This window comes from Schistocerca cancellata, chromosome 2 (assembly GCF_023864275.1).
Source record: "Schistocerca cancellata isolate TAMUIC-IGC-003103 chromosome 2, iqSchCanc2.1, whole genome shotgun sequence".
Taxonomy (NCBI): domain Eukaryota; kingdom Metazoa; phylum Arthropoda; class Insecta; order Orthoptera; family Acrididae; genus Schistocerca; species Schistocerca cancellata.
In genome coordinates, this window is record NC_064627.1 from 430,072,451 (window position 1) to 430,097,255 (window position 24,805).

General features: G+C 38.9%; 1 protein-coding gene across 5 annotated transcripts in view; it reads left to right on the forward strand.

Annotated features, from left to right (window-relative positions):
* The first annotated feature begins 280 nt into the window (after positions 1-280).
* The window catches only part of LOC126161900 (zinc finger protein 761-like), a 121,707-nt gene continuing 97,182 nt past the window's right edge, over positions 281-24,805 (forward strand). For 3 of the 5 annotated variants that reach the window (XM_049918058.1, XM_049918055.1, XM_049918054.1), the window contains exon 1: positions 284-494. The gene's annotated coding sequence lies outside the window, so the exon portion shown is untranslated. Of the gene's footprint in view, positions 495-552; positions 680-24,805 lie in introns of those variants that run through there. The other 2 variants (XM_049918061.1, XM_049918060.1) reach the window with 2 other exon arrangements.

Sequence of the window (24,805 nt, forward strand, 5' to 3'; positions counted from 1 at the left end):
TAAGTTTTCCATACGCTGAAACGCAATTACCGGAGACCAGAAACGGTTGTCACATGTCCTATCGTCATTTTCTATTGCCAACTACTCCACGAAAAAATTTTGTCAATTGAATGTTTACGAAACAGATATAAGTAACCAGAGTGCATCTTCAAGACAATTATCAGAACATCACAGTTAGTTTCTCTGTGTGCTGTTAAAATCTATAAACTATTAACCTTCTCTCTTTGCTAAAAAATAAAACAATGGTTTGTGCGCTAGGAACATTTAATGTGATAATGTTCGCAATGCTGTTAATAGGAAGGCTGAGGCAAATGTGCGTTATTAAGTATAATGTGACACAAACCGAAAAAGTGACGCAATTTTTCGGGAAAATTGGTTCTCTTGTTTTAATTTCAGTAGTTCAAAGCGAATATATATAAGACTGAAGCTTTTCCAACCTGCTTCTGTTGAAAAGCAATAACGGACTACAGCCGGAAATCAATTACCGCAAGAAGGTTCGTTATTAATAAGGAATTTGGCTACCACTACGATTTTCAGTGTGGAGTATAATAAGAATAAGAATGTTTCAACCGCGTTGTATAGGACGGTACAGAAATCTGAACACGATTACTACCAAAGCGAAACTTCTCGATATTCTTCGCAAGAAACGTTGCTACTAATTTGAGAATGGATGTTCATTGCAAGTATTTCTACTAATTTTTGATTATTGCGATGCTTATATTTTAAATGAATTAGCAACACCACAGTAATTATCAACGATGCGGCATCAATCGACTGCAGCGGATATAGTTACGATCTTTCACTAGAATATTGTGGGGAGCTTGTACGTAACAGGCATTTCGCGTTCAATAGACTACCCCACAATAACGATGAATGTAATTCATCTGATCATATGATTTATACAAACGTTCCTCCGTATGCAAATTCTAAAGAGATATTTTACTTACTATTGTTATAGTAACAATTTCGCTAGTTGGGTGTCATTATTATAACCGTGTCAGCTCTATATACTTCCTCGTTTTCGTCTCGGGAATTGAATATTTATAGTCTATAAAAATTTTTCCTATGCATTGTTCTGGAGCTTAGCGAACACGAATAAACAAAACGCTGAACAGTATTCTGACACAAAAAGAATAATTTAAATTGTACATTGTCCAGATATACATTTAGACGCGAAGATCCAACTGCACATACACCAAAGCAAAGTTGAATAAACGTATAAAACCCTTGTTTTACCCATTCCAGCTGAAAATAATACTCCTAAGTTTACCCTATGACACATCATACCGATTTTAGCTTTCAAGAAGGAAAACTGGAACTATGCCATAAATATTTAATGTCACAGAACGGAATGTGTAGCACAATTTCTAAGGCACAAAATCATTACAGTATTTGAATTTCTTCACCTCGTCTCATTTCAAATGAGGAAAACGAATTCCGTGAAAGGAAGAGCGCGCGTATACTCCACGGCATTCGAGAACGTTGCCATTTATCATTCACTTGTTTATTTTTTGCGGAATGTTGTGTCACAGTTATCATCAAGCGCCGAAAATGAACTAGTTTTATACCTCAAAGGGCTGTAGTTACTAATAGCTTTCGACAATAACGCCTACGAGGCATCCGACGTGGTGGTGTAGCACACATTACGCCTGTTGTTGCTACAGTGTAGAGGGATAGTAGGGAGTGTCTGTAGGAATGTGGTGGGGGAACTACCCAATGAGATAAAGACATACATGACATGTGATTTTTAGGATAGTTCATTTTTAAAAGTCAGAAGCTGGCTTTAGCCATATCTATTAATAGTGTTGATAGATTCATGCACATGTGATATTGAAGTTCATTAAATTATGCTAAAAGGAGCAGTATTTTAATTAATAATAATAATGAAAATCTAATTGAGAGCAGCACATTCTGCTAATAATTTTCAGGATCATAATAGTGTTTGGATTTTCAAACCAACCAACAAGTACTTGGGATGGGTAGCACATTACATTACTCAAACAGTTAACAAGTTTCATCTTTTCCTAGAATGGTTATTTAATGCTGTTGTGATTCAATACTGAACATTACTTTTTATGTGGTTAAGAGCTAGAAACTATTCCTAGACAAAAGTATATGGTAGAATAACAAACTTTTAACATTACCATATTTTCATAGAAATTCCATTATGTGGTTAGTGATTTTGATTTTGCAGTGTACCTGGGTGGCGGGCAGGTCAAATAAGAATTTAAAGCTCTATCAGCAACATCTTATTTGGAAATCTGCTTTTCTGTATGTTTGCAATGTAGGCATACAGTGGATTCATGAATAAAATTTGATTTTACTGCCAATTAAACAAAGAATGAAATTATGCTTATTAGGCTTAAGTTACATATAAGTGAAGAGGACAGTCTATATGTCTTTCATTTGTTAAATTTAATCTATGTACAAATATTTTTTGTCCTTTTACTAACAACTGTATACTATAAAACCTGGTAGAAATGATTGAGACACTTTGCAAATAAAATAACAGATTTTTCTGATGCTAAGACCAGGAGCAGTTTTAGAACAGTTGTTTGAAATGTACCATTAAATAAGTTTTAAACACATTTTGTGGTGTTTTACCTTTGATGTTTTGGTGTCCTTTTTATGTTGGGTAGTATTCAGTTTGCAAGCTAATAAGAAAATTTTTCTTTAGATGTTTATTTGACTTTCCTTTTTGTTTCTGACATTACTTCCCAATCTTTGTTAAATATTGCAATGAATACAAAATGTTTGCTCAGGAACAGAGGTGGCAGGTATTGGAGAAAGTATTCTAATGTGGTGTTTTTACCACATAACACGTTGCAGATTTAGGCTGAAATATTATGTGACCAAAAATAAAGCATATTAGTATGAAGTGTAAGCTAGTGTATGTCACATGGGACCTATGAACTTATAAATCGAAAACATGAACTATTTCTTACTGCAGAAATGTGTGACCATCCACTGTATTTAATTACTAAACTGTATGTTCCAGCTATCTGTCTGTAGTTTGTGTAAATTTTACATTTACAATAGTTATTCCTTGACACCTGATGCACCTTATGGATTTATAAAGTATTATTATTGTGATATGCACATAAGTGCAAGGGCAAGCAACAGTGTACCTTGTGATGCTTTGTGCAGTAGCATCATTCTGCTATGCCTGCCTGTAGTAAATGCATGTGGTTTTTCATGTTAGTTTATGTCTGGTGAGATTACTGAGCCAATGTAGTTTGCATTATGGGTGACATAAAACAGGTAAGAAAAGTATTTCATTAAGAAGCTACAGTGATAGTTTTCTGAGCATATGAGTTCTGTTAGGCAAAGTCAGAAGCAGAAACAGTAACTCGGTGCAGCGCTCACCTTTGTGTTCCAATTATCAGGATAGGCAACAGTTGGAGTGTGAGGCATGAGGTAAAGACAGAGTGCACATTGGTGATGCCACAATGTATTCTCCGTCACTCCCTGTGCAGAATGTTTTGTGCTGCCGCCTTCTTACTTGCACTCACTGTAGTGCACAAACTTACTATTTTAGTTTATACCAACTGTATTACACTGGGATTGAAGCTCTTTTTTCCATGTTTGCTTTAACAATACATATGTTATTGGATAGGGCCTGCCTTTAGCAAAACACAATTTTGTTTCAGGCATAGAAATAACAATTTTCAAATCGTAATTTTGGCTTAAACAATTTATCTAATTTAAGGTGTAAGTGGTTGCAGATGACGAACTGTGGAACAAAACAGTCACTGTAGAAACACAACACATCAGAAAAACCACACCATGTGGTAAAAAGGTTTATGTTTTTTTCAAATATCTGTAATTACAATTTAAAAACTAATAATTCCATGTATACAAACAGTAAAGAACATTCTTTGCCTTTAACAGCCATAAAATAAAAACCTACTGAGGATGCTGCAACTGCAGTGAAACATGTTTGGGTTAAAAAACAAAATTGTGTTTTGCTAAAGGCAGACCCTATCCCAAAACATATGTATTATACTGCTCGAGAATGTCCTAGTATATTCATGTAGTTTGTGTTTTATTCGTTTCCAGTTTGTCAAGTACCCCTTGGACCATTTTAGTGTAATGCCACTGGTGCCATATACTTGGAACTTTTCCAGAAATATGTTTTGGCCCAGAATGTCATAGGCTTGACTTCACCCTAAAAAAATTTCAGTTACTTTTTTTTTCTTGTTCACTGTTTCTAGGGAATTTTGTATAAAATCGCAGATGGCATGAAATGTTGATTTATTTTTCCTGAATCTGTGCAGAGTACCAGTGAGAATTTTTTGGTCTAAAAATTTCATTAACGTTTTATACATTACTTTTTCTCTGATTTTACTAAAACCAGATAATAAGACAGTTAACCAATAGTTTTCTATATTTGATTTGTCTTCTTTCTCTTTCAGTAATTTTAGATAGTCCAGAAATGTGCCTGTCAGAAAGAATGAATTGACTTTATCTGCAAGAGGCAGTGAGATGTTTGTAATGCATTGCTTTATGATGTAATCTGAAATAATCACTTATGAACGTATTTCAGAGTGTAACAACTATTCAGGAAACGGGAGGGGGGTTGTTTTTTTTTTGTACTCGAGAAAATTTCTTTCCTTGCACTTGAGATTTTGATAGGCTACCTATTGTTATCCATCTCTTTGCTCTTGCAATTTTGCCTCTTATTACATGTGTTCTGAGAGGAAAAACAATTTCAAAGTAATCACTGAAGATGCTAGCGAACCTCTCAAAATTTTTGTTGGTGTCATCTATTTGCAAAACTTGTTTGTACCTTTTTTGTGATAATATAGCAGGAATGTTTGTGTATTGTGTGTATTGAATATTCTTGCATTTCTGGGTAAGCAGTAAGTAGTTTGAGAGAGTAATACCTTGAGCTTTGTGATCAAAAGACTTGTATTTTTACATTTTGCAGTACAATGTGTATCAACAAATATCTGAACCATGGCATTATCAGCAGTTTTGTGATTTTGTTGGAACTGTATGCACTGTTGTAATTTGAAAGTATCTGTAAGGTTGAGCAATAGCTATTTTCTTTTGCCGATTGCAAGAAAATGAGTGTTGAAGTCTTCACACAGCATTACTGATTTCTTTTCTAGATGAAGCCTATTCGTACATATTCAGGCGTGAGTCAAAAATGGGTGCCAGCTCGAAGTCCCTTTCTGCATTGAGATATTGGAACTCAGTATTAATATATTTATATTTTAACCCTTGTTTGTTGAAAATTATGGCACCTCCATTTTTATAACTGTTTCTTCTAACTTGGTACCAAAAAGGAGACACTCTGGTCAATATTTAGCCAGTTCTCTGTACTGCCCAGAACACTAATAAATCAGAGTTCTATTTTTAACAAAATCTCTGCATCTGAAACTTTGTTTGTGATTGGTTGGATATTTTAATGGCAAACAGAAATACTTTTGTTACTGTAGTTTATTCGATTACCAGTACTGATTTTTCCATTAGCATTAGAATTTCCTAAGGGCATTATTATTACATCACTAAACTCATTCTTGTTTGGTAGTATCATTTTGGCATTGTGGTGATTTTTCTGGAAAACCTGGGATTCTCAGGGAATTACATTTTATCTGGAAAAATCAGGGAAATCTTAGAGAATTTCAGGAATTTTGTAAAATCTCAGGGAATCTTGTGTTTTTAAACTAACATTGGAATTTAATTTTATTGAGTTGGAATTTAATTTTATTGAGTTTTATGTATAATTTTATTGAGTTATAATTTTATTGAGTTTTTTTAAGATTTCAAAGTACTTAAAATTTCAAAGTGTGTAAATTATTTGAGTATTTGTCCATATAAATTGTCAGTGTTTAAAAACTGCACTTAAGCTATAGCTGAGATATGCTCAAGCCCCATCCCCACCCCACTCATCATTAATTTCTCGGGAGCTTCTTATGACATTATCTTCCTGCCAGTATCTGGAATTCTCAGGATTTTTTTTTTCTTTTAAGTTTGAGCAGCCACCGTGTTTGGTGATGTTGCTTTCACAATTATTTTGATCAATTTTGAGACTTTTCTTTGACGTCTCAAGCCTGAGTTTTTATCTTTTAAATTAGCTGATTGACCTTTTACAAATTGTGTGGGCCTTTTTGGGTCATTTCCCTGATGTGTCCATTGAAGTGCTTTTGTGTCTACAGTGTTTGCTCCTAATTTAAGGCTTAGCAAATTTAGTAGGTCATTTGTACATTTCTGTTTACCCAGTCCATTCATTTGCAAGCTGTGAGTAGTGAAGAAGTCTCTTGTCAGAACAGCTAATATCTTACACACCGGCATTATTGTCCTTCCTATAAAGATTGAACTACTTTGAATTAGCTATTCTCATCTCCACGTTTACAAACGACTTTTGAAGAATATTGTATGTTCTTGGGAAGCTTGCGGCTGTTAGTTTTGGGTTTTTTATCTGTTGCAGGTTTACAGCCAGTTGAGTGAGCACGTTACATGATTAATTGCAGGAAATATCATTTGAACCAGAAATAACAACAACACTGTCATTTTTACAGAGTTCAGTGTTACACTTATTGAAGTCTTCTAAAAAAATTTTAAAGTTGACATCACCTTTTGCAGTAGCAATAATCTTTTAGTCTATGTTATTCCAAAGAATAATTGAGACACCTGTACTGTGGCTACCACAGAATACTTGTACTTCCCTTTTGACATTGCATCTTATGGAGGTGGTGTCCAGTCTTACAGAATTATTTCAGAAGTTGCTTCCTTTTTTGTGATTTTTGTCATTGATATACACATGGTTTGTTTTGTCTTCATTGTTTGTTACTTTGCACATCATATTCCTGCCGCGAGAAGTGCAGTAATTTGCAGTCATAATATTTTTGAGTTTCCGGCACAATAGCTTAACTGTAAGTCTCTTTCACTGTTCTCCTCTCCCAACTGTTGTTGTTATTCCAATTTTTAAGATTTACACTTTCAAGCTCACTTCCGCAATTGCCTGAAGCACAGAGATCAGCACTCATATTTATTGAACACAGTTTTGGTGTGCATGGTATCTGTTTTGTACATTTACAATTACTCTCAACCCATATCTAGGGCATTGTGTGCTTTTAACCCTCATTCACTGAAAGATCCATTTTAATGCCATGAAAATGAAACTTCTTGTTGTACTGTTTGCATGATATTCCCATTTTACTGTTTTGGAGCATTTATTGCATCGCTTAGTAACAACAGTAGTGTTTTCATGAAATATAGTGGACAGTGTGCTGCTGTATACTTTCTGTTTCACACACTCATTTAATATATAACGTTAACATTTTCTTTTCTGTTGTTGCAGCATCTCATATGTCATTTCTAGACCTGTAATTCCATTTATTATCTTCGATATGATCTCCTCAGCACTATTTTTTCTTGATTTTCATGCCTAGTTTCTGGATGTCCCATTTGTCACATACCTAGATTTTCTGCTTTGTGTTTTCAGCAACACAGTCTTGCATTTTCAAACAATGGCAAATCCAGGATGGAATTATGACAGTATTATGAAAAGGAGAGATTGCTATTCACCATATAGAGGATATATGTAGTGTAGTAGATATATAAAGTATAGTATAGAACACACATACATCCATGCAAGTGTGTGAGTTGTGCTAGCTTGGATGTGTGTGTGTGTGCAGTCTACTGCACTGCCAGCCAGGGTGGCCGAGGGGTTCTAGGCGCTACAGTCTGGAACCGCTACGGTTGCAGGTTCGAATCCTACCTCGGGCATGGATGTGTGTGATGTCCTTAGGTTAGTTAGGTTTAAGTAGTTCTAAGTTCTAGGGGAATGATGACCTCAGAAGTTAAGTCCCCATAGCGCTCAGAGCCATTTGAACCAATCTACTGCACTTTAGAAGAAGGCCTTTTGGCTGAAAGCTGACATGTTTCGCAGTCTTTTTATTGTGCATGACTGTGGCTCAACATCCCCTCTATACAGTGAGTAGCAGTCTATCCATTTCATAATAAAATCTTGCATTTTATACACATGATACCTATAGCAGCATGCTTTTCACTGGAGCAGATGTTCGAGTCCAGTGCTTCTTGTGAGTAACCCTAAGATAACATGCTTGCTGCACAGACGACTTCACATACAAGTTTTCTTGTTCTTCTCATAATTATTTTGGCTACCTTTGATATAATATTACACAATTATTACACTGTATTAGAATATACAGGGTGAGTTGTGTAAGACATAACACCGCCTTTATTCTGGGGGCAATTGCACGTATCGGCATGCAGTTTTCGGCGAATCATAGCGGACTATGGACACATACATTGTTACATGCACAATAATCACAACCTTTATATTGACCGAGATAATGAGGCAAGTACATGTTTTTTAAATGGGATGCTATACTTTTTTTACCATCATTCGAACGCTCTGGAAAAGACTTGTATAGTGATGTAATGCATGTTGCTATTGTGATTCAAACTTTGCTTAAAAGACGCTGAGAAATATTGTAGATTGAAGGTCGAGGCGGTCAGAAGCAGCTGCAGACTGTAAACACACCTTGCGCGACCCGGAAAGCAGGCCGCGTCATACAACTAGTAGGTCATGTGACGTTGAACCAGTAGGACATGCTTCTCCTATCCAGGCGTAGTTGCTGCTGGAACATTACGTCCAGATATGTACACAAATCAGGAGAAGTTAGACATGTTACTTCTGTATGGCGAGTGTCGTAGGAATGCTGTCGAAACCGTACAGCGGTACAGAGATATGTATCCTACTTGCCAGGCCATTGCAAGAATGGTTACTACACCAGTGTGAACAGGCAGCTTTAACAGCAAACAAAGGAAGAGGAAGAAGACTGCGACTGACAGAGACCATGAAGAGGCTGTTCTGGGCATGACGTTTATCGATCCTCATTGTGACACGAGACGTATTGCCACAGAATGTGGGGTCAGCCAGACGAGTGTCATGCGCATTCTGCACTGGCATAAGTTCCACCCATATCACCTTTCACTCCATCAGGCACTTGAAAGAAGCGATTTTGAATGTCGTATGGAATTTTGTTGGTTTGCTCTGCAATGCCTGCGAGATGATAATACAGTCTTCAAACATGTGCTCTTCACTGACGAAGCAACATTCACTAGTCACGGGAATGTAAATTTATGTAACATGAGCTACTGGGCAGCTGAGGACCCACATTGGCTGCATCAGGTACTGCACCAAAGGCCATGGCGCGTCAACGGGTGGTGTGGCATTGTAGGAAATTACATCATAGGACCTTATTTCATTACAGGAGTATTAAATGGAAATAAGTATGGAGAATTTCTTAGGAATATTCTACCTGTTCTGCTAGAGGGGATACCACTCAATGAGCGCCTGTGTATGTGGTTCCAACACGACAGCTGCCCAGCTCACTCCTCACATGTTGCAAGTCAAATATTGAATGAGACATTTCCTGACCACTGGATTGGATGGAATGCTGCAGTACAGTGGCCTGCCAGGTCCCCCGATTTGACTCAACTTGATTTCTTTTTGTGGGGAACACTTAAAGATGCAGTCTACTGCAAAGCCCCAACAACGCCAGTGGACATGCACCGCCGAATCGTCACAGCTTGCTCCGCCTTATCATCCACTGACCTGTCATCTGTTACCCATTCTCTTGAACGTCAATTACAGATGTGTCTTGCAGTCAACGGTAAACTGTTTTAGTACATGCTTAAGCGAAGTACAACGCCATGTTTTGTTAAGAACACTATGAATTGTGAAGGTTATCAGTAGGTACCAATGTATTATTAAATGATATGTGTCAATGATCAGTAACATCCTTGAAGTATAAATGTAATGAGTGTGGACAATGTGTACACCACATAGGTTGTCCTGTCATATTGTTTGGTGGGAGGTGGTCAGCATATGAATGTGAATAAAATGATTATCTTATCAAGTGTGTATACTCTCTTAATTATAATGTCCAGTACTATCTGTGGAAACAGTAGTTTCACAGCGGAAACTTTGTTACCCCACAGACACACTCTGGCGTCACCCGGTGAAGAGTTTCCCATGACCTATCCATCAATAACATTATCAGCGGCTTACTGTGCATCAGGTGTGACATGTAAGCAGGAAGGGGGCAAAACTTAAATGAGAAACTGTGTGACAAAGCGGTTGCTATGGTCACACAATAACTATCCATTTCAGCCTGGGAATGTCCATGCATTTGGCATAGTTCTCATAATCCCCTTTTGATATGCAATTAACTAGCATGTGCCACAGTTAAATACAAAATGCGACGTGCCACCCTTGAATCTATGGTGTATCGTGAAGAGGGCAGATGAGGATTTACCTACGTAGCGTAGGCCATGCATGCTGCATAGAGCATGGCAACTCGGCCTGCGGGTCGCGCGAGGCATGTTTACAGTCTGCAGCCGCTTCCAACCGCCTCAACCTTCAATCATACAATATTTCCCAGTGTCTTTTAGGCAAAGTTTGAATCACAATAGCAACATGCGTTACATCACTATACACATCTTTTCCAGAGCGTTCGAATGACGATAAAAAAATATAGCACCCCATTTAAATAACATGTACTTGCCTCATTATCTCGGTCAATATAAATGTTGTGATTATTGTGCATGTACCAAAGTATTTGCCCCATAGTCGCCTATGATTCACCAAATGCTGCTCGTTGATACATGCAATCACCCCCGGAATAATAGGGGTGTTACGTCTTATGCGACTCGCCCTGTATGTCAAATCTTTTGCAGCTGAGACACTTTTCCATGGAATTATGGCTAAATTTTCAGACCTCACAGGAACACAATTTACATCTACCATTCATCAAATAAAAATTTGTTGTTGGTCTAGCACCAATCTGTTGTCAAAATATGAAGGTCAAAAGTTATGTATCATGTAAGTTATTATGGTGCTGTGACACTTGGAGGTATGTGAGACAGAATGGCTGCCCAGTAGGGTGAGATTAGGATATCTGGGCCAGTTTTTAGATTTGATTTTTTGTACTTTTATGTAAGTAAATGTTTATCACACCACTACTTTGTTGCATGTGATGAATGTTAAAAAATGATAAGAGCCTAATCTAAATATTGATAAAATCACAGACCAAAATGTAACATAATTGCAAGTGGTGTGCTTAACTGGATTCACGAGATTAACTGAACCATGCAGTGTGGTTAACTGAATCACTGTCATTAATAGGAATATGTTCAGAAATAAAATACACGTCAAAATAGCCAATACTGCATCCAATGGAGTACAGAATAATCAGATACAAGCAATGAATCTTAGAATCATAATAGCTACAAAAGGTTAATAAATGGCTAATACAAACTAAAGTTACCCAAATCTCAATTAAAAGACAGCATATTTGCATATTGAGCTGTTCTTTATTGTAATGAATTGGGTAATTCCAATAAAACAGCAATTTCGTGTACAAAACTTCCTTCATGTGTTCATTGTTCTAGTTGTACATATGTAAAATGACAGGTGAGCTTCATTGTTTAACATTTGCTAAACCGTAGCATTAAAATCTCTGAAAGTTGTAGAATCTTTGCCATAGACTTGCACAGTCGCAAAATTTCCTGAAGAATACACTGCACTTTTTTCATCTGATGAAAAACTCACCGTTGTAGATAAGTTATCATAGCTAACAAATCTTTCTGGCTCTTCAGCGTCTTCCAAGTCAAATACCTTTCTCTTTAAGGTTTTCCTCTTTTCATTCCTAGATGATTTTCCTACGGGCCTAACAGATTTTTTCATTTTCTTTTCCTCTTGCTTCTTCTTCAATACTGTTGTTGGTGGGAGAGTGTCAGAATCACTGATTTAGTTTTAGTTTGTTTTCTTTGTGGCAGAGAGCTTTTGGAATTAGGCCAAATATCTTCTGGAGATATTGCCTCATTTCTTTTGCCACTGACCTTGACATTTTCAGAAGCCTGAGGAATATTCATATTTGTAGTTATGATATTGTTGGAAACATCAATAGTGGAAGTAGATAGCAGTTCAGTTATTTGGTTTGATTCAGCTGGCAAATGTAGATTACTAAAATTAAACTAGCTGATAGTCTTAAGGTCCAAAAGTATTTGTGTTCAGTGGTTCAATACCATATACATTTCTGTTGGTGAAGATAAGAGGCAGTGCTCTGCCAACTAGTCCACTGACACCGTAGGTTATGGTTGATGCCTCTGTGCTTGCAATAAGTTAACAACATACTTATTATGGAATTTCTTGGAAAAAAAAGCAAAATTCCAAAATCAAGAGGATGAAGTTTATTACTTGTGTGAAGTGGCAGAGTAAGCAAAGTAATAATACTGTCTTATGCACATGATACTGCTGCTACTCTCGTGTTAACTTTGATTATCGTCCAGAATCATATGTGGGCCTTTCATGTTCGACAAAGTGCTGTAAAAATGATAAAAATGATTCACTGTTCACCCAACCTGTGACTATGGCTCCATCCCCAGAACGAGGTGGGACACTGTGCTGCATGAGATCTTTAAAGTGCACCTTAGCAAACACAAGTGGTGTGGGTACAGCACTAATTATTGCAACCGTTGTCACAAGTGAACCTCTTTCAGCAGACATCCAGCTGCTCTGCAGTCTGTCTGAAGACATACGTTTAGTGCCTTTGGCACAATGGTTGCTGTCTCATCCAGACTGTATATGTCTTGCAGTTCAGACTTGCATTTTTCTTTAAGGAAAACCAAATTTTCAAATAACACTCTCACATTTGTCCCTGTAAAGTTATTGACTGTTTGATATACCACCTATCAATAGGCTTTAATTTATCCTGAGTGGTTAGGTCTTAACACACTAACATCTCAAACGAACTTGAATGCACCAAGATTTTGGTATCAATCCAAGTGGACACTACACAAAGGAGGCTGAACAGTTAACAAGCCCTGAATACTCTTTTCAGTTATCTGACAACATACTCAGTATGGGGAGAAATCAGAACTACTGCAACTGCCAAAAATTGGCAATTCCATGGAACCTATAGCTCTTTCAAGGAATAAAAAGTATGTCACTTTGACATAAATATTTTTAATTATTTAGGAGTAAAGGAGACAACTTACTGAAAGGCAGAAGCACTGCATCATCAATAGATACACAAACTAAAGCTGCAGAGTTTTGCTAGCTTTCGGAATGAACTTCATTTTACAAGCTTGTAGGAGAAACGCGCACACACACACACACACACACACACACATACACACACACACACACACACACACACTCTCACATGCACACGCCTTTTCGAGCTAGCAAAACTCTGTACCTTTTGTTTATGTACGTATCAATGATACAGCGCTTCTGCCTTTTTGTGAGTTGTTGCCTTTATTCCTAAATAACTCATAATTCTCAGCCAGAACTTTCCATACATTATTATGATGTAAATATTTCACTTACAGTAAAGAATGTTCCTTCTCAATGTAAAGTTTCAACCAAGCAAGCACACTATTTAATTAAATGAGTAAAGTCAACTACCAACCACAACTCAAGAATTCAGTAAATCAGTGGCGATATTTACTTATTATTTTCATTCAGATATTGCACAGTAATTCCATGGCTATCAGTAATCAGCATAAATCCAATTCAAATTCCAATCAAGCAAGTCTGATGTGGCATATACATGCTTTACTAGCCATATTTCAAGACAAGGCAACACAAGACTGGCTTATGACAGTATCATTTTGATTTATGAGCAGGCACACAGCTGCATTATTGCCTCACTGTCATGCAGCTTGATGCCAACAACCAGTTACTGTTGTTCCACTGGTCGCATCAGGGACAGTGTAGCTTGAACTATTACATTTCTCTGGAACAGTTTTAATCCATTTAATAAACAGAAAATCCTCCATGAATGTAGAATGTTGGCTTCTCAGCAGGCATGTTATTAAAACCTGGGAACCAGAGCGCATACTCAGATATTAAAAATAGGTCAGGGCAGTCAATATAAGCAACCCACCACCATCCTTACTTGTCTGATCCGATGCCCATTATCAATGTGTGTGTGTGTTTTTTTTTTTCCTTTTTCCACGTAAAACCCAAATCTTTTTGTCTTTCCCTCTCCTTCCCGCTTTCCTGACGAGGCAACCGTTGGTTGCGAAAGCTAGAGTTTTGTGTGTATGTTTGTGTTTGTTTGTGTGTCTATCGACCTGCCAGCACTTTTGTTTGGTATATGTATATATATAGACTTACCAAACAAAAGCGCTGGCAGGTCGATAGACACACAAACAAACACAAACATACACACAAAATTCTAGCTTTCGCAACCAACGGTTGCCTCGTCAGGAAAGAGGGAAGGAGAGGGAAAGACAAAAAGATTTGGGTTTTAAGGGAGAGGGTAAGGAGTCATTCCAATCCCGGGAGCGGAAAGACTTACCTTAGGGGAAAAAAGGACAGGTATACATATATATATAGGCAAACATTCCACATAGGAAAAATATATCTAAAAACAAAGATGATGAGACTTACCAAACAAAAGCACTGGCAGGTCGATAGACACACAAACAAACACAAACATACACACAAAATTCTAGCTTTCGCAACCAACGGCTGCTTCGTCAGGAAAGAGGGAAGGAGAGGGAAAGATGAAAGGATGTGGGTTTTAAGGGATAGAGTAAGGAGTCATTCCAATCCCGGGAGCGGAAAGACTTACCTTAGGGGGAAAAAAGGACGGGTATACACTCGTGCACACACACACATATCCATCCAAACATATACAGACACAAGCAGACATATTAAAAGGCAAAGAGTTTGGGCAGAGATGTCAGTCGAGGCGGAAGTGCAGAGGCAAAGATGTTGTTGAATGACAGGTGAGGTATGAGTGGCAGCAACTTGAAATTAGCGGAGATTGAGGCCTGGTGGATAACGGGAAGAGAGGATATATTAAAGGGCAAGTTCCCATCTCCGGAGTTCGAATTGGTTGGTGTTAGTGGGAAGGATCCAGATAACCCGGACGGCGTAACACTGTGCCAAGATGTGCTAGCCGTGCGCCAAGGCATGTTTAGCCACAGGGTGATCCTCATTACCAACAAACACTGTCTGCCTGTGTCCATTCATGTGAATGGACAGTTTGTTGCTGGTCATTCCCACATAGAATGCGTCACAGTGTAGGCAGGTCAGTTGGTAAATCACGTGGGTGCTTTCACACGTGGCTCTGCCTTTGATCGTGTACACCTTCCGGGTTACAGGACTGGAGTAAGTGGTGGTGGGAGGGTGCATGGGACAGGTTTTACACTGGGGGCGGTTACAAGGGTAGGAGCCAGAGGGTAGGGAAGTGCAGAGGCCCTCTACCCCCTTACCCCCCCTACCCTCTGCCTCCTACCCTTGTAACTGCCCCCGGTGTAAAACCTGTCCCATGCACCCTCCCACCACCACTTACTCCAGTCCTGTAACCCGGAAGGTGTACACGATCAAAGGCAGAGCCACGTGTGAAAGCACCCACGTGATTTACCAACTGACCTGCCTACACCGTGACGCATTCTATGTGGGAATGACCAGCAACAAACTGTCCATTCACATGAATGGACACAGGCAGACAGTGTTTGTTGGTAATGAGGATCACCCTGTGGCTAAACATGCCTTGGCGCACGGCTAGCACATCTTGGCACAGTGTTACGCCGTCCGGGTTATCTGGATCCTTCCCACTAACACCAACCAATCCGAACTCCGGAGATGGGAACTTGCCCTTCAATATATCCTCTCTTCCCGTTATCCACCAGGCCTCAATCTCCGCTAATTTCAAGTTGCTGCCACTCATACCTCACCTGTCATTCAACAACATCTTTGCCTCTGTACTTCCGCCTCGACTGACATCTCTGCCCAAACTCTTTGCCTTTTAATATGTCTGCTTGTGTGTAATCCGCTCCCGGGATTGGAATGACTCCTTACTCTCTCTCTTAAAACCCACATCCTTTCGTCTTTCCCTCTCCTTTCCTCTTTCCTGATGAGGCAACAGTTTGTTGCGAAAGCTTGAATTTTGTGTGTATGTTTGTGTTCGTTTGTGTGTCTGTCGACCTGCCAGCACTTTCATTTGGTAAGTCGCATCATCTTTGTTTTTAGGTGTGTGTGTATATATATATATATATATATATATATATATATATATATATATATAGTCGCATCATCTTTGTTTTTAGGTATATATATATATATATATATATATATATATATCAGTCAATGACACAAGTTGTATTTCCTACAGATGGAAAAAATGCAGTAGTAATATCTATTCACAAAATTTTAGCTAAGCAAGTGATTTCTAATTGTAATGCCACCTCACTTCTTGTCATGTTTTTAAAAAAGTTTTTAGGGAGTAGTTTATAAAAACTTCTCAGTTTTGGTCTCACAAACCCAGATCTGATAGAAATAATTAATAACAAATATACTCTTTGTATTTTTGTGTCCATGTCAAGGCCTTCAGTTGTGTGATTCATTTCTTCAAGTAAAATTAAAACATTAGGGCTTTAAGGACTTGACCCTCATAAAGATGGCATCATATCTTAACATAAAACAGATGATCATATTAACAAATAATTCCACAGGAATGTAACTAGATTCAGAGTAGGACAACATTAAGTACAATGTTCTGAAAGACTTGGATTTTGTTCATTCTTGTTCTTGGGTTAGATGAATGATTATCAGAGTTGTTCCAGCACTGTAAAACTGTCATGTCTGATGATGATACAAGTGTACTGATTTAGGGTCCAAACATATGAATACCAGACACAGCCAAGAGAATTGAGGGAGAGGAGTACAACTGGTTCACTGCAAACTACTTAACTAATAATCTCAAAAAATAAAAAACCCTCACATTATGCAGTTCCAAACAAACTAAATGGCTTATGGATGTCAGAAGACAAGATAATAATGTGCTAAATGTAATCTAGTATGTGAAATTTTTAGCCTCCAGCAGTGTAACTTTTGTAAAAGCAACCTAATCACACAAACAATGGCGTTTATTCACAATAAATATCTGTACAAGATGCAAACTGTCTCAAGTCAGTAGTTTTTGGCAAAGTCCAGTCCAAGCCATAACAGAGTTCTATATATTACTAGAGTATTTCAACTGGAGTCCACCAGAACAAATCCATAGCCAATATGATAACACTTGCAGCATGTGCTCCACTGCTATGATTATAACTGCTTAGCCTTACATACATGCTGCAGTCACGGAATCCACTTACAGGGCATGCCTGAGTATCAGCACCATCAGTATAGTGGTGTCTGTGGTGCCACACAATTAATATAGTAATGTTCTGCCTGATACTCCTTTTCATGGTAATATTGGTTGGTGCCACTGCTGTTGTCCCCCCCCCCCCCCCCCCCAAACAGTGACCATTAGGGAAGAAGATGCAGGCAGATGTGATTCAGAGGAGCCGCCACTGGGGATGACAGATGGTCAATGTCAGTGGGTTTTGTTGCAAAAGCTAAGGTTGGATGAGAGATGCTTGAGTCACCACAGACCAGAGGATCTGCTGGTGGTAGACAAGATGGCTGTCGACCAGGGTTGTGGAGACAACATTGGTTTTGATGGTGCTGTAGAAGTCCTTGGGCAGAGGCTGCAGTATACAAACTGGGTTCATGGCAGGTGGAGATAATCCCATGGATCCAGGTTGGGTGTTGACCAAACTGATGAGCCTACACCAGGCTGCCCAAGTGGAAGGGAGTGGCCTTGGCAGCAGCATGCATCACTGGTGGATGCAGCGTATCCATGAAGGCAGCCATGAAGTCGCTCCACTGGGCTGGGGTCTCCCATTGAGGTGGCCCTTTAAGTTGTTAGAAAACTGCAGTGGGCATTAGATGCAGTGTTAAATATTTCTTTGTTGGGCTGAGTTTTGAAGGTGTAAATAAATAATTCCACAGAGCTATTGAAGGGTGGGTGAAAAGATGCAGTGCAATGTGTTGAAACCCATTACATGAACAACACTGAGGAGATAAACGCCATCCCATTATCAGAAACCAAGATGTGTGAGCTGCTTTCAGGGGCAAAGACTTTTTCTAGTGCTATGATGGTTGTGGCAGCAGTGACATGAGACACATTAGGGAAGTGACAAAAGGAACCAGTCATGACCAAGCTAATGAGGCCCAAAAGCAGGCCAACAAAACCTAAGAGGACACACGCCCACAGTTCCACAGTGTTGAGCCAGGAAGAGGACTGGTGCAGCTTGAGCGCCAGGCCTGACAAGCAGAACATTTTCAGACCAGTTCAATGGTGTCAGAGTCAGTATTTGGCAGAAAGAAGTTGTTGCTCCAGTGGGCAGTGTGTATGAGCTGCAGAACTTTTTTAGCTGAAGAGGAGGAGGCATTTGGATGGAACAGTAGTCCTTCTCTGAGATGCTCAACAGAGCTTATTGATGTAGATGTAGTTGTTGGTGCCATGGCCAAAAGGGATAAAATTTGGGTCCGAGTGTGTCCAGCCATCCATATTGTACAAAGCAAACAAGATGGCTTAATATTGGGGTCTCACAGGTGGTGGCCACATGCATTGTCATGTGATGTTAACAGAAAGGTGGAAACATTTGAATTCAAATTTGAATTTAGCATGAACTACACCAAATCATGTTGATTGAAAGTTGGATCATGAGTCATGGGGAGCTGAAAGAGCATGTCCATGTAACATTGCTCTCGATAGTAAGCAGAAAATTGGAAGTTATTCAATTAAAGTGCCCAATGCTGGAGGCAATGGGCAGTACCATCTGGTTCAGTGTTTCGTGGGGCTAAAGATGGTGAGCAATGAGTGACAATCAGTGTCAAGTTGAAATTCCTGTCTTACAGGAAAAATTTAAGTTGTTGAACTGTAGGTAAGATCTTAGAAGTGTATGCAGTAGGGCAGAAACAGAGTAGAGGTGTTTGTCTTTAAAACACTTCTTTCAGTGCCAAAATTCTAACCTGACTGGAATAATATGTTTATTTATCGAAAAATGTTCTTGCAAGAAAGAAATCATCCTAGGCAACTCAAGTTCTGCCAGATTCAATAATGGCTCTAGTGTTTGTATTAGTACAATTCAAAATTTCCTGATGAGAACATGACCTTCTTTTATCTTCCTGCATTGAAAGTTTGACAAACCAAAAAATGCAATTGCAACTGTCAGCAATAAGTGCCCACTCTTCACTTTATTCATTAGTTGCTGGAAAGGCTCTAAACACGGGTGGCTTGAGAGATGTGCCTGTACTTGCACTGCCTGTAATGTAGCTGTCATTAGCTCCTGATAACCCTGGGTAGTTTGTGTTAGGAGATGCTGTTGTTTTTCCATGGGCAAAAAACCCAAACTCTCGTGTTATCGCAAAAATTTTCAAAGTCCAATTTGCACATGTCACAGTCCTAAGATGTCATCACTTTTGTAAAATGTGATCTACTCACACAAACAATGGAGTTTATTCAAAATAAGGGATATAAGCTAAAGATGCCACCAGGAACAGTTCAAGCCATGTCAAGTTCATATTTCGAAGCAAAGTCCAGTCCAAGCCCCATCAGAGTTCTGCATATTAAAATTAGAGTCCATCAGAACAACACCATAGCCAATATGATAACACTTGTGGCTCACACTCCACTCCGAGTATCATAACTGCTTAGGTTGATTTATATGCTAGAGTCTGGTGTGATTCCTTCAGAGGGCTTGCCTGAGGATCAGCACTATCTGAGTAGTGACACCACAGCAGTCATTTTTTCTGTGGTAACACTGGTTGGCGCCACTGAAATAACAAGCTGAGGTGGCACCAGCATGTGGATAAGTTAATCAGAAAGTTAATTTCTATGTACTTTGCACTTACAAATATTTCTTACTGTGTTCATGTGCCGATGCGACTGCTAGTATACTTCATATACTTTCACTCATACTGTCCTGTGGCATCCAATGCAGCCAATTATTCTACATTAGCATGCAGTAACAATGTTATGTAAAGTTGGCAACTGTACACCGTGCAGAAGCCTATTCAGTGACTTTGGTATTCTTAAACTCCTGTGCTAGTAGATGCGCTACCTAATGTTATTCATAGTTAATAATAAGAATGCATTTATTATGAACTGTGAAATTCACAATACTAGATGTAAAAAAAAAAAAAAAAAATGTGTAGACTATATGTTCCTGTGTAGGATTCCGGATCGAGTTTAGATTCTGATGCAAAAGTCTTTAACAGATTGTTGATAGACATCCAGTAGGAAACTGGAAATCCCAAGATATTCAAAAACAAAATAAAAGAGTATCTTCTTAGATACAGCTATAATTTATCAGATTATTTGGATTTGAGAATGGAAATCCCAGTTAACGATAATGTTCATCTTAAATATGTTTAAACTTTTCCAATATTTAGACAGTGTTCTCCGACAGCAGTAAAGTTACATTTATGCTTAGTAAGAAGTAATTCAAGAAGAAGAGCAATTACATTTTTCAAATAGGTTTTGCAAAAATTTAGAAGATATTTTTATAATTATCAATGTGAGGAGATAAGCACTAGTTGCAATTTGTTTCAGTATACTTTACAGAATTAACTAGCAGTCACTGCTTCTACCAATTAATGTGTAATTTCACCAGTTCCCAGAATGCTGAAGCCTCAATCTCACATTGGGTTTATGGAACACAATTTGTGAATTATGACAGAATTCTGCTTGGAGAGACATGTGGATAAGAAGTTATGTACATTGTCCCTTATTTCAGGGTATGTTGGAATGCAATTGATGCTCTGGTAAAGAATGCGGCTGCATCTTTTTAAGACTTTGATGATACTTGTTATTCAGACAAGTACTGGTTGGTGATTTCAGTGTTAATTAGTTTTTTGATGTAATATGAGTACATGGCACAAAAAATTTAATTCTGTGCTGTCTGGACAGGATGCTATCTATTGTTCAGACAAGATTATAAGTGTATTTAGTTACACCTATTTCCCTTTGCAGGTGCTGCACCCACAAGTACTAATGGGATTTCATTAGCAACAGTTGAATATCCACTAATGAATAAAGGTCTTCACTAGATTTTTGTATGCATAACAATCATTGGTAATAAGAATCCATGTTATCTCTTGATGTTTTCTGATGTCATGCCCTCATCTTCCATTAGGTCTGCAATTCAGTCTTGCAATCCAGTAAAGAACCTCCTTAGCCTGTGTACATTGCATTTGCCTGACTACATGCCATGCCCATCTGCAGATCATTTAGATGGAAGTCACAATTATGTCCTTCACCACAGTATGTTTCCTGATCCATTTGTTTGTTTTCCTGTTTCTCCTAGTAAGTCTCAATATGCATGTCCGTTGGTTTTCTACTGATGAAGAGCAGTACTCGATTTCATTTTTAGTTCCAGTTGATGCTTGCCAGGTCCGTTTTCTATTTGTTTTGTGCTGGAAGGATGCAGTAAGGACAAATATGTTGTTTTCAGCAAATTGTACTACAATATAACCTTAATCATTTCAGTTATATTGTAAGTTTCCCACTGTCGAATCATTGTTCAGTTATTGCCGTACTTTCATGTTAAAATCCCCCTTACCACCTTGCTGTGGATTTTGGTGCCATCATCCAGTTTCTGTAACGTTCTGTAGAGGTCTTCTACACCCTTATCGGAATGTGAGCCTCTGGACAGATGGACTTGAATTATTTCCATGGAATATCTGTTATTATTTTTGAAACAAGCACTCTACACTGATCAGCCAGAACATCATGACCAGCTACATAATAGCCGGTATGTCCACCTGTGGTATGGATAACAGCAGTGATGTGTCATGGCATGGAAGCAATGAGGCTTTGGTAGGTTGCTGGAGGGAGTTGGCACCATGTCTGCACACACAAGTCACCTAATTTTCGCAAAGTCCAAGGAGGGGGGCAAGGAGCTCTTAACACCACATTCAGTCACATCCCAGATGTGTTAGATTGGGTTTAGATATGGCAAGTTGGGGGTCCAGCACATCAGTGGGAACTCGTCACTGTGTTCCTTGAACCACTCTATCACACTCCTGGCCTAGTGACATTACACATTATCTTGTTGAAAAATGACACTGCTGTTGGGAAACATGATTGTCATGAAAGGATGTACGTGATCTGCAAGCAGTGCACAATATTCCTTGGCCGTCATGGTGCCTCGCATGAGCTCCACTGGACCCATTGATGCCCACATAAATGTTCCCCAGAGTGTAACGGAGCTGCTGCCAGCTTGTTTCTGTCACACAGCACAGGTATCAAGGAGCTGTTCCTCTGGAAGATGATGGGTTAGCATCCTCCCATCGGCATATAAAGAAGGTATTGGGATTCATCAGATCATGCAATGCTCTGCCATCGTGCCAAAGTCCAGTTCCAATTGTCACATGCCCATTTCAGTCATAGTTGGCGATGTTGTGGTGTTAACGTTGGCACAAGCAAGGGTTATCGGCTGTGGAGGCCCATTGTTAGGAGTGTTCGGTGCACACTGTGTGTTCAGACACACTTGTACTCTGACCAGCATTTTAGCCTGATGTTAGTTCCACCACAGTTCGCCACCTGTCCTGTTTTACCAGTCTGCCCAATCTGTGATGTCTGGCCTCTGTAATGAGGTGTGGCCGCCTAACACCATGATATCTAGACATGGTTTCACCTTGGTTTTGCCATGTGTTGAAGACACTATCTACAGCATTCCTCAATTATTCGACAAGTTGTGCAGTTTCCAGAATGCTTGTGCTGAGCCTCTGAGCTGTCACAAGCTCTTCTTAGACAACTCAAATAGTTTGTGCGCCTTTCTGATTCTACACAGGTAGCACGCTCACTGATACTACATGCACTGTACATGTGTCTGGCTAGCAATCATTCCTCGCCAGATGATGCTGCTATTACCTGGATGGGCTTATATCGATAGTAGGTTGGTGGTGATATTATTCTGGCTGGTCAGTGTATTCTGTCTGAAGATCCCTAATATTATTTTTATTACTCTTTTGTTTGTAATAATGCCTACATTTTAGTTTCCTCTCTGCTTTGTTTCTTTAAGTAAACGTATGTCCTGATTTTAATCCTGTTTGGTCTTCATTGTTTTCACCATACTTTTGATAACCTTATGATATCTCATTTGGCTTTATGTAACTCTTTTCCCACTTCATGAAACAATCTTCATAATGTCCTGCAATTTATTATCACACACAGTAGATGCTGTTAGGTTTTTAAGGTCCATTTTTATTGTCTATTAAGACACATAACCACAGGAACTATCACATGCCTGTAGTACCTCCAAAACCTTACCCACGGTGCACAAGTCTGCCAGGTCTTGAAGACATCTGTACAGTGTGAAGCCTTAGCAGAGCTATGCTCGCAGCAGTCTTGGTCTAGGCTTGAGTGCTTCTATATCTTAGAGCACGAAACCAGCAGCATTATCATGGTGAGAATATCTGGATTGGACAGTGAGATCTACCCTGGTTGATTTCCTATCCACTTCTTAGCAGAATCACATTTTGCAGTCAGTGTTGTATGTGAAGGACCTTTTTCCTGTGGAATGAGGTACAGTTGTCAAAATGGAGACATTCTTGATTGTTGACATTTTGGTATAAAAAATATTTTTGAGTAAGTGTTAGAGTTGAAGAACAGCATTTAGGAAGGTTGCTCATTGGGTCGAGGAGGATTAGGAAAAGAGGATTTGGAAGTAAGTATCAGTACTGTGTTGAAAATGACAAAGTCTGCCATTGTTATCTGTCCAGAGTGTGATGCCATCAATGAATCTGGATCACGCAAAGTGCTTAAGATGTTGGTTGAATTGGAAGATGTACTCTAGAAGGCACATAAACAGTTTATCAGTTGAAAGTGTAACTAGACTGCGCAATGCCCCAGGGCCCTGAAGGGCAAGGATCCCTATGGTGTCCATAGGAAATAAAGAAGAAATTAAGGAAAACTTAAATGGAAGCAAAAGTGAAAAATGGAAAATACAACATGCATCGATTATATTCAGAAATGCCCTAACATGTTCCAGAACTAGTCTCTTGAATGCAAGCTAAATGGATTTTGGCCTGTTCAGGCTGTACCAATAGCTCACAGACAGCAGACACGCAAATGATGGGCGATTGATTCCTCCAGTTTACTAGGGTCTAGATCTGAGCAAATTCTGTGGCTACATCAGTGTTGCAGCATCCATCATGAGTGATGCACATAGTTCTTATGTTGTGTATGCCACTATTTAAATATGGTTCTTAAACAAAATTTAGAGGCTAATCAAGGAACAACACTATTTCTTGAAACAATTGAGAGCATCTACAGTTTTTTTGGTCACAGAGTGCTATAGCCATCTGGTCAGTAGTTGCAAGGTAAAGCTAGAGCTACAGAGCCCAGCACACTGGGCTTGGAGGTATGCACTGTCAATCCACTTAAAAGAAAGATTCGTTGATATTTGTAAGGTTCTGCCAAACATAATTCTTGTGAGGAACAAATATAATGAATGAAGTGCAGCAATGTACCTTAAAATGATAATTAAATTCTAGAGCTTTATTACTCTCATAGTAATTCAATGCAATGTCTTCTGCTTCATGGTCTTCTCCAGTGTCTCCACCAAGTTGGCAAGTTATTTCGAATTTGAAATTGTTAGTAGTAGTGGTTGGTCGGATGCCGTTCCTGATGCAAGTAAGTCAGTGGAAAGTATGGCAGTGTGGTATCTAAGCCATTGTAGTCAGAGAATATGGATGTTGGAGCAGCCTGTGATGTATGGATGTTGCAGGTGTTGTGACCTTTAAGAACATCACTCAGAGATAGCTAGCATAAAAAGATTATTTGGCAGAGTGCTTGTTGAAGCTCTGAACATTATGAAAGATGGTGAACTGAGTGTGAATTCTCTTAATAAATGGACTGAAGCAGTAAAGAAGCACTTCAACAAGTTTATGAGGATGAAAGACTGACAG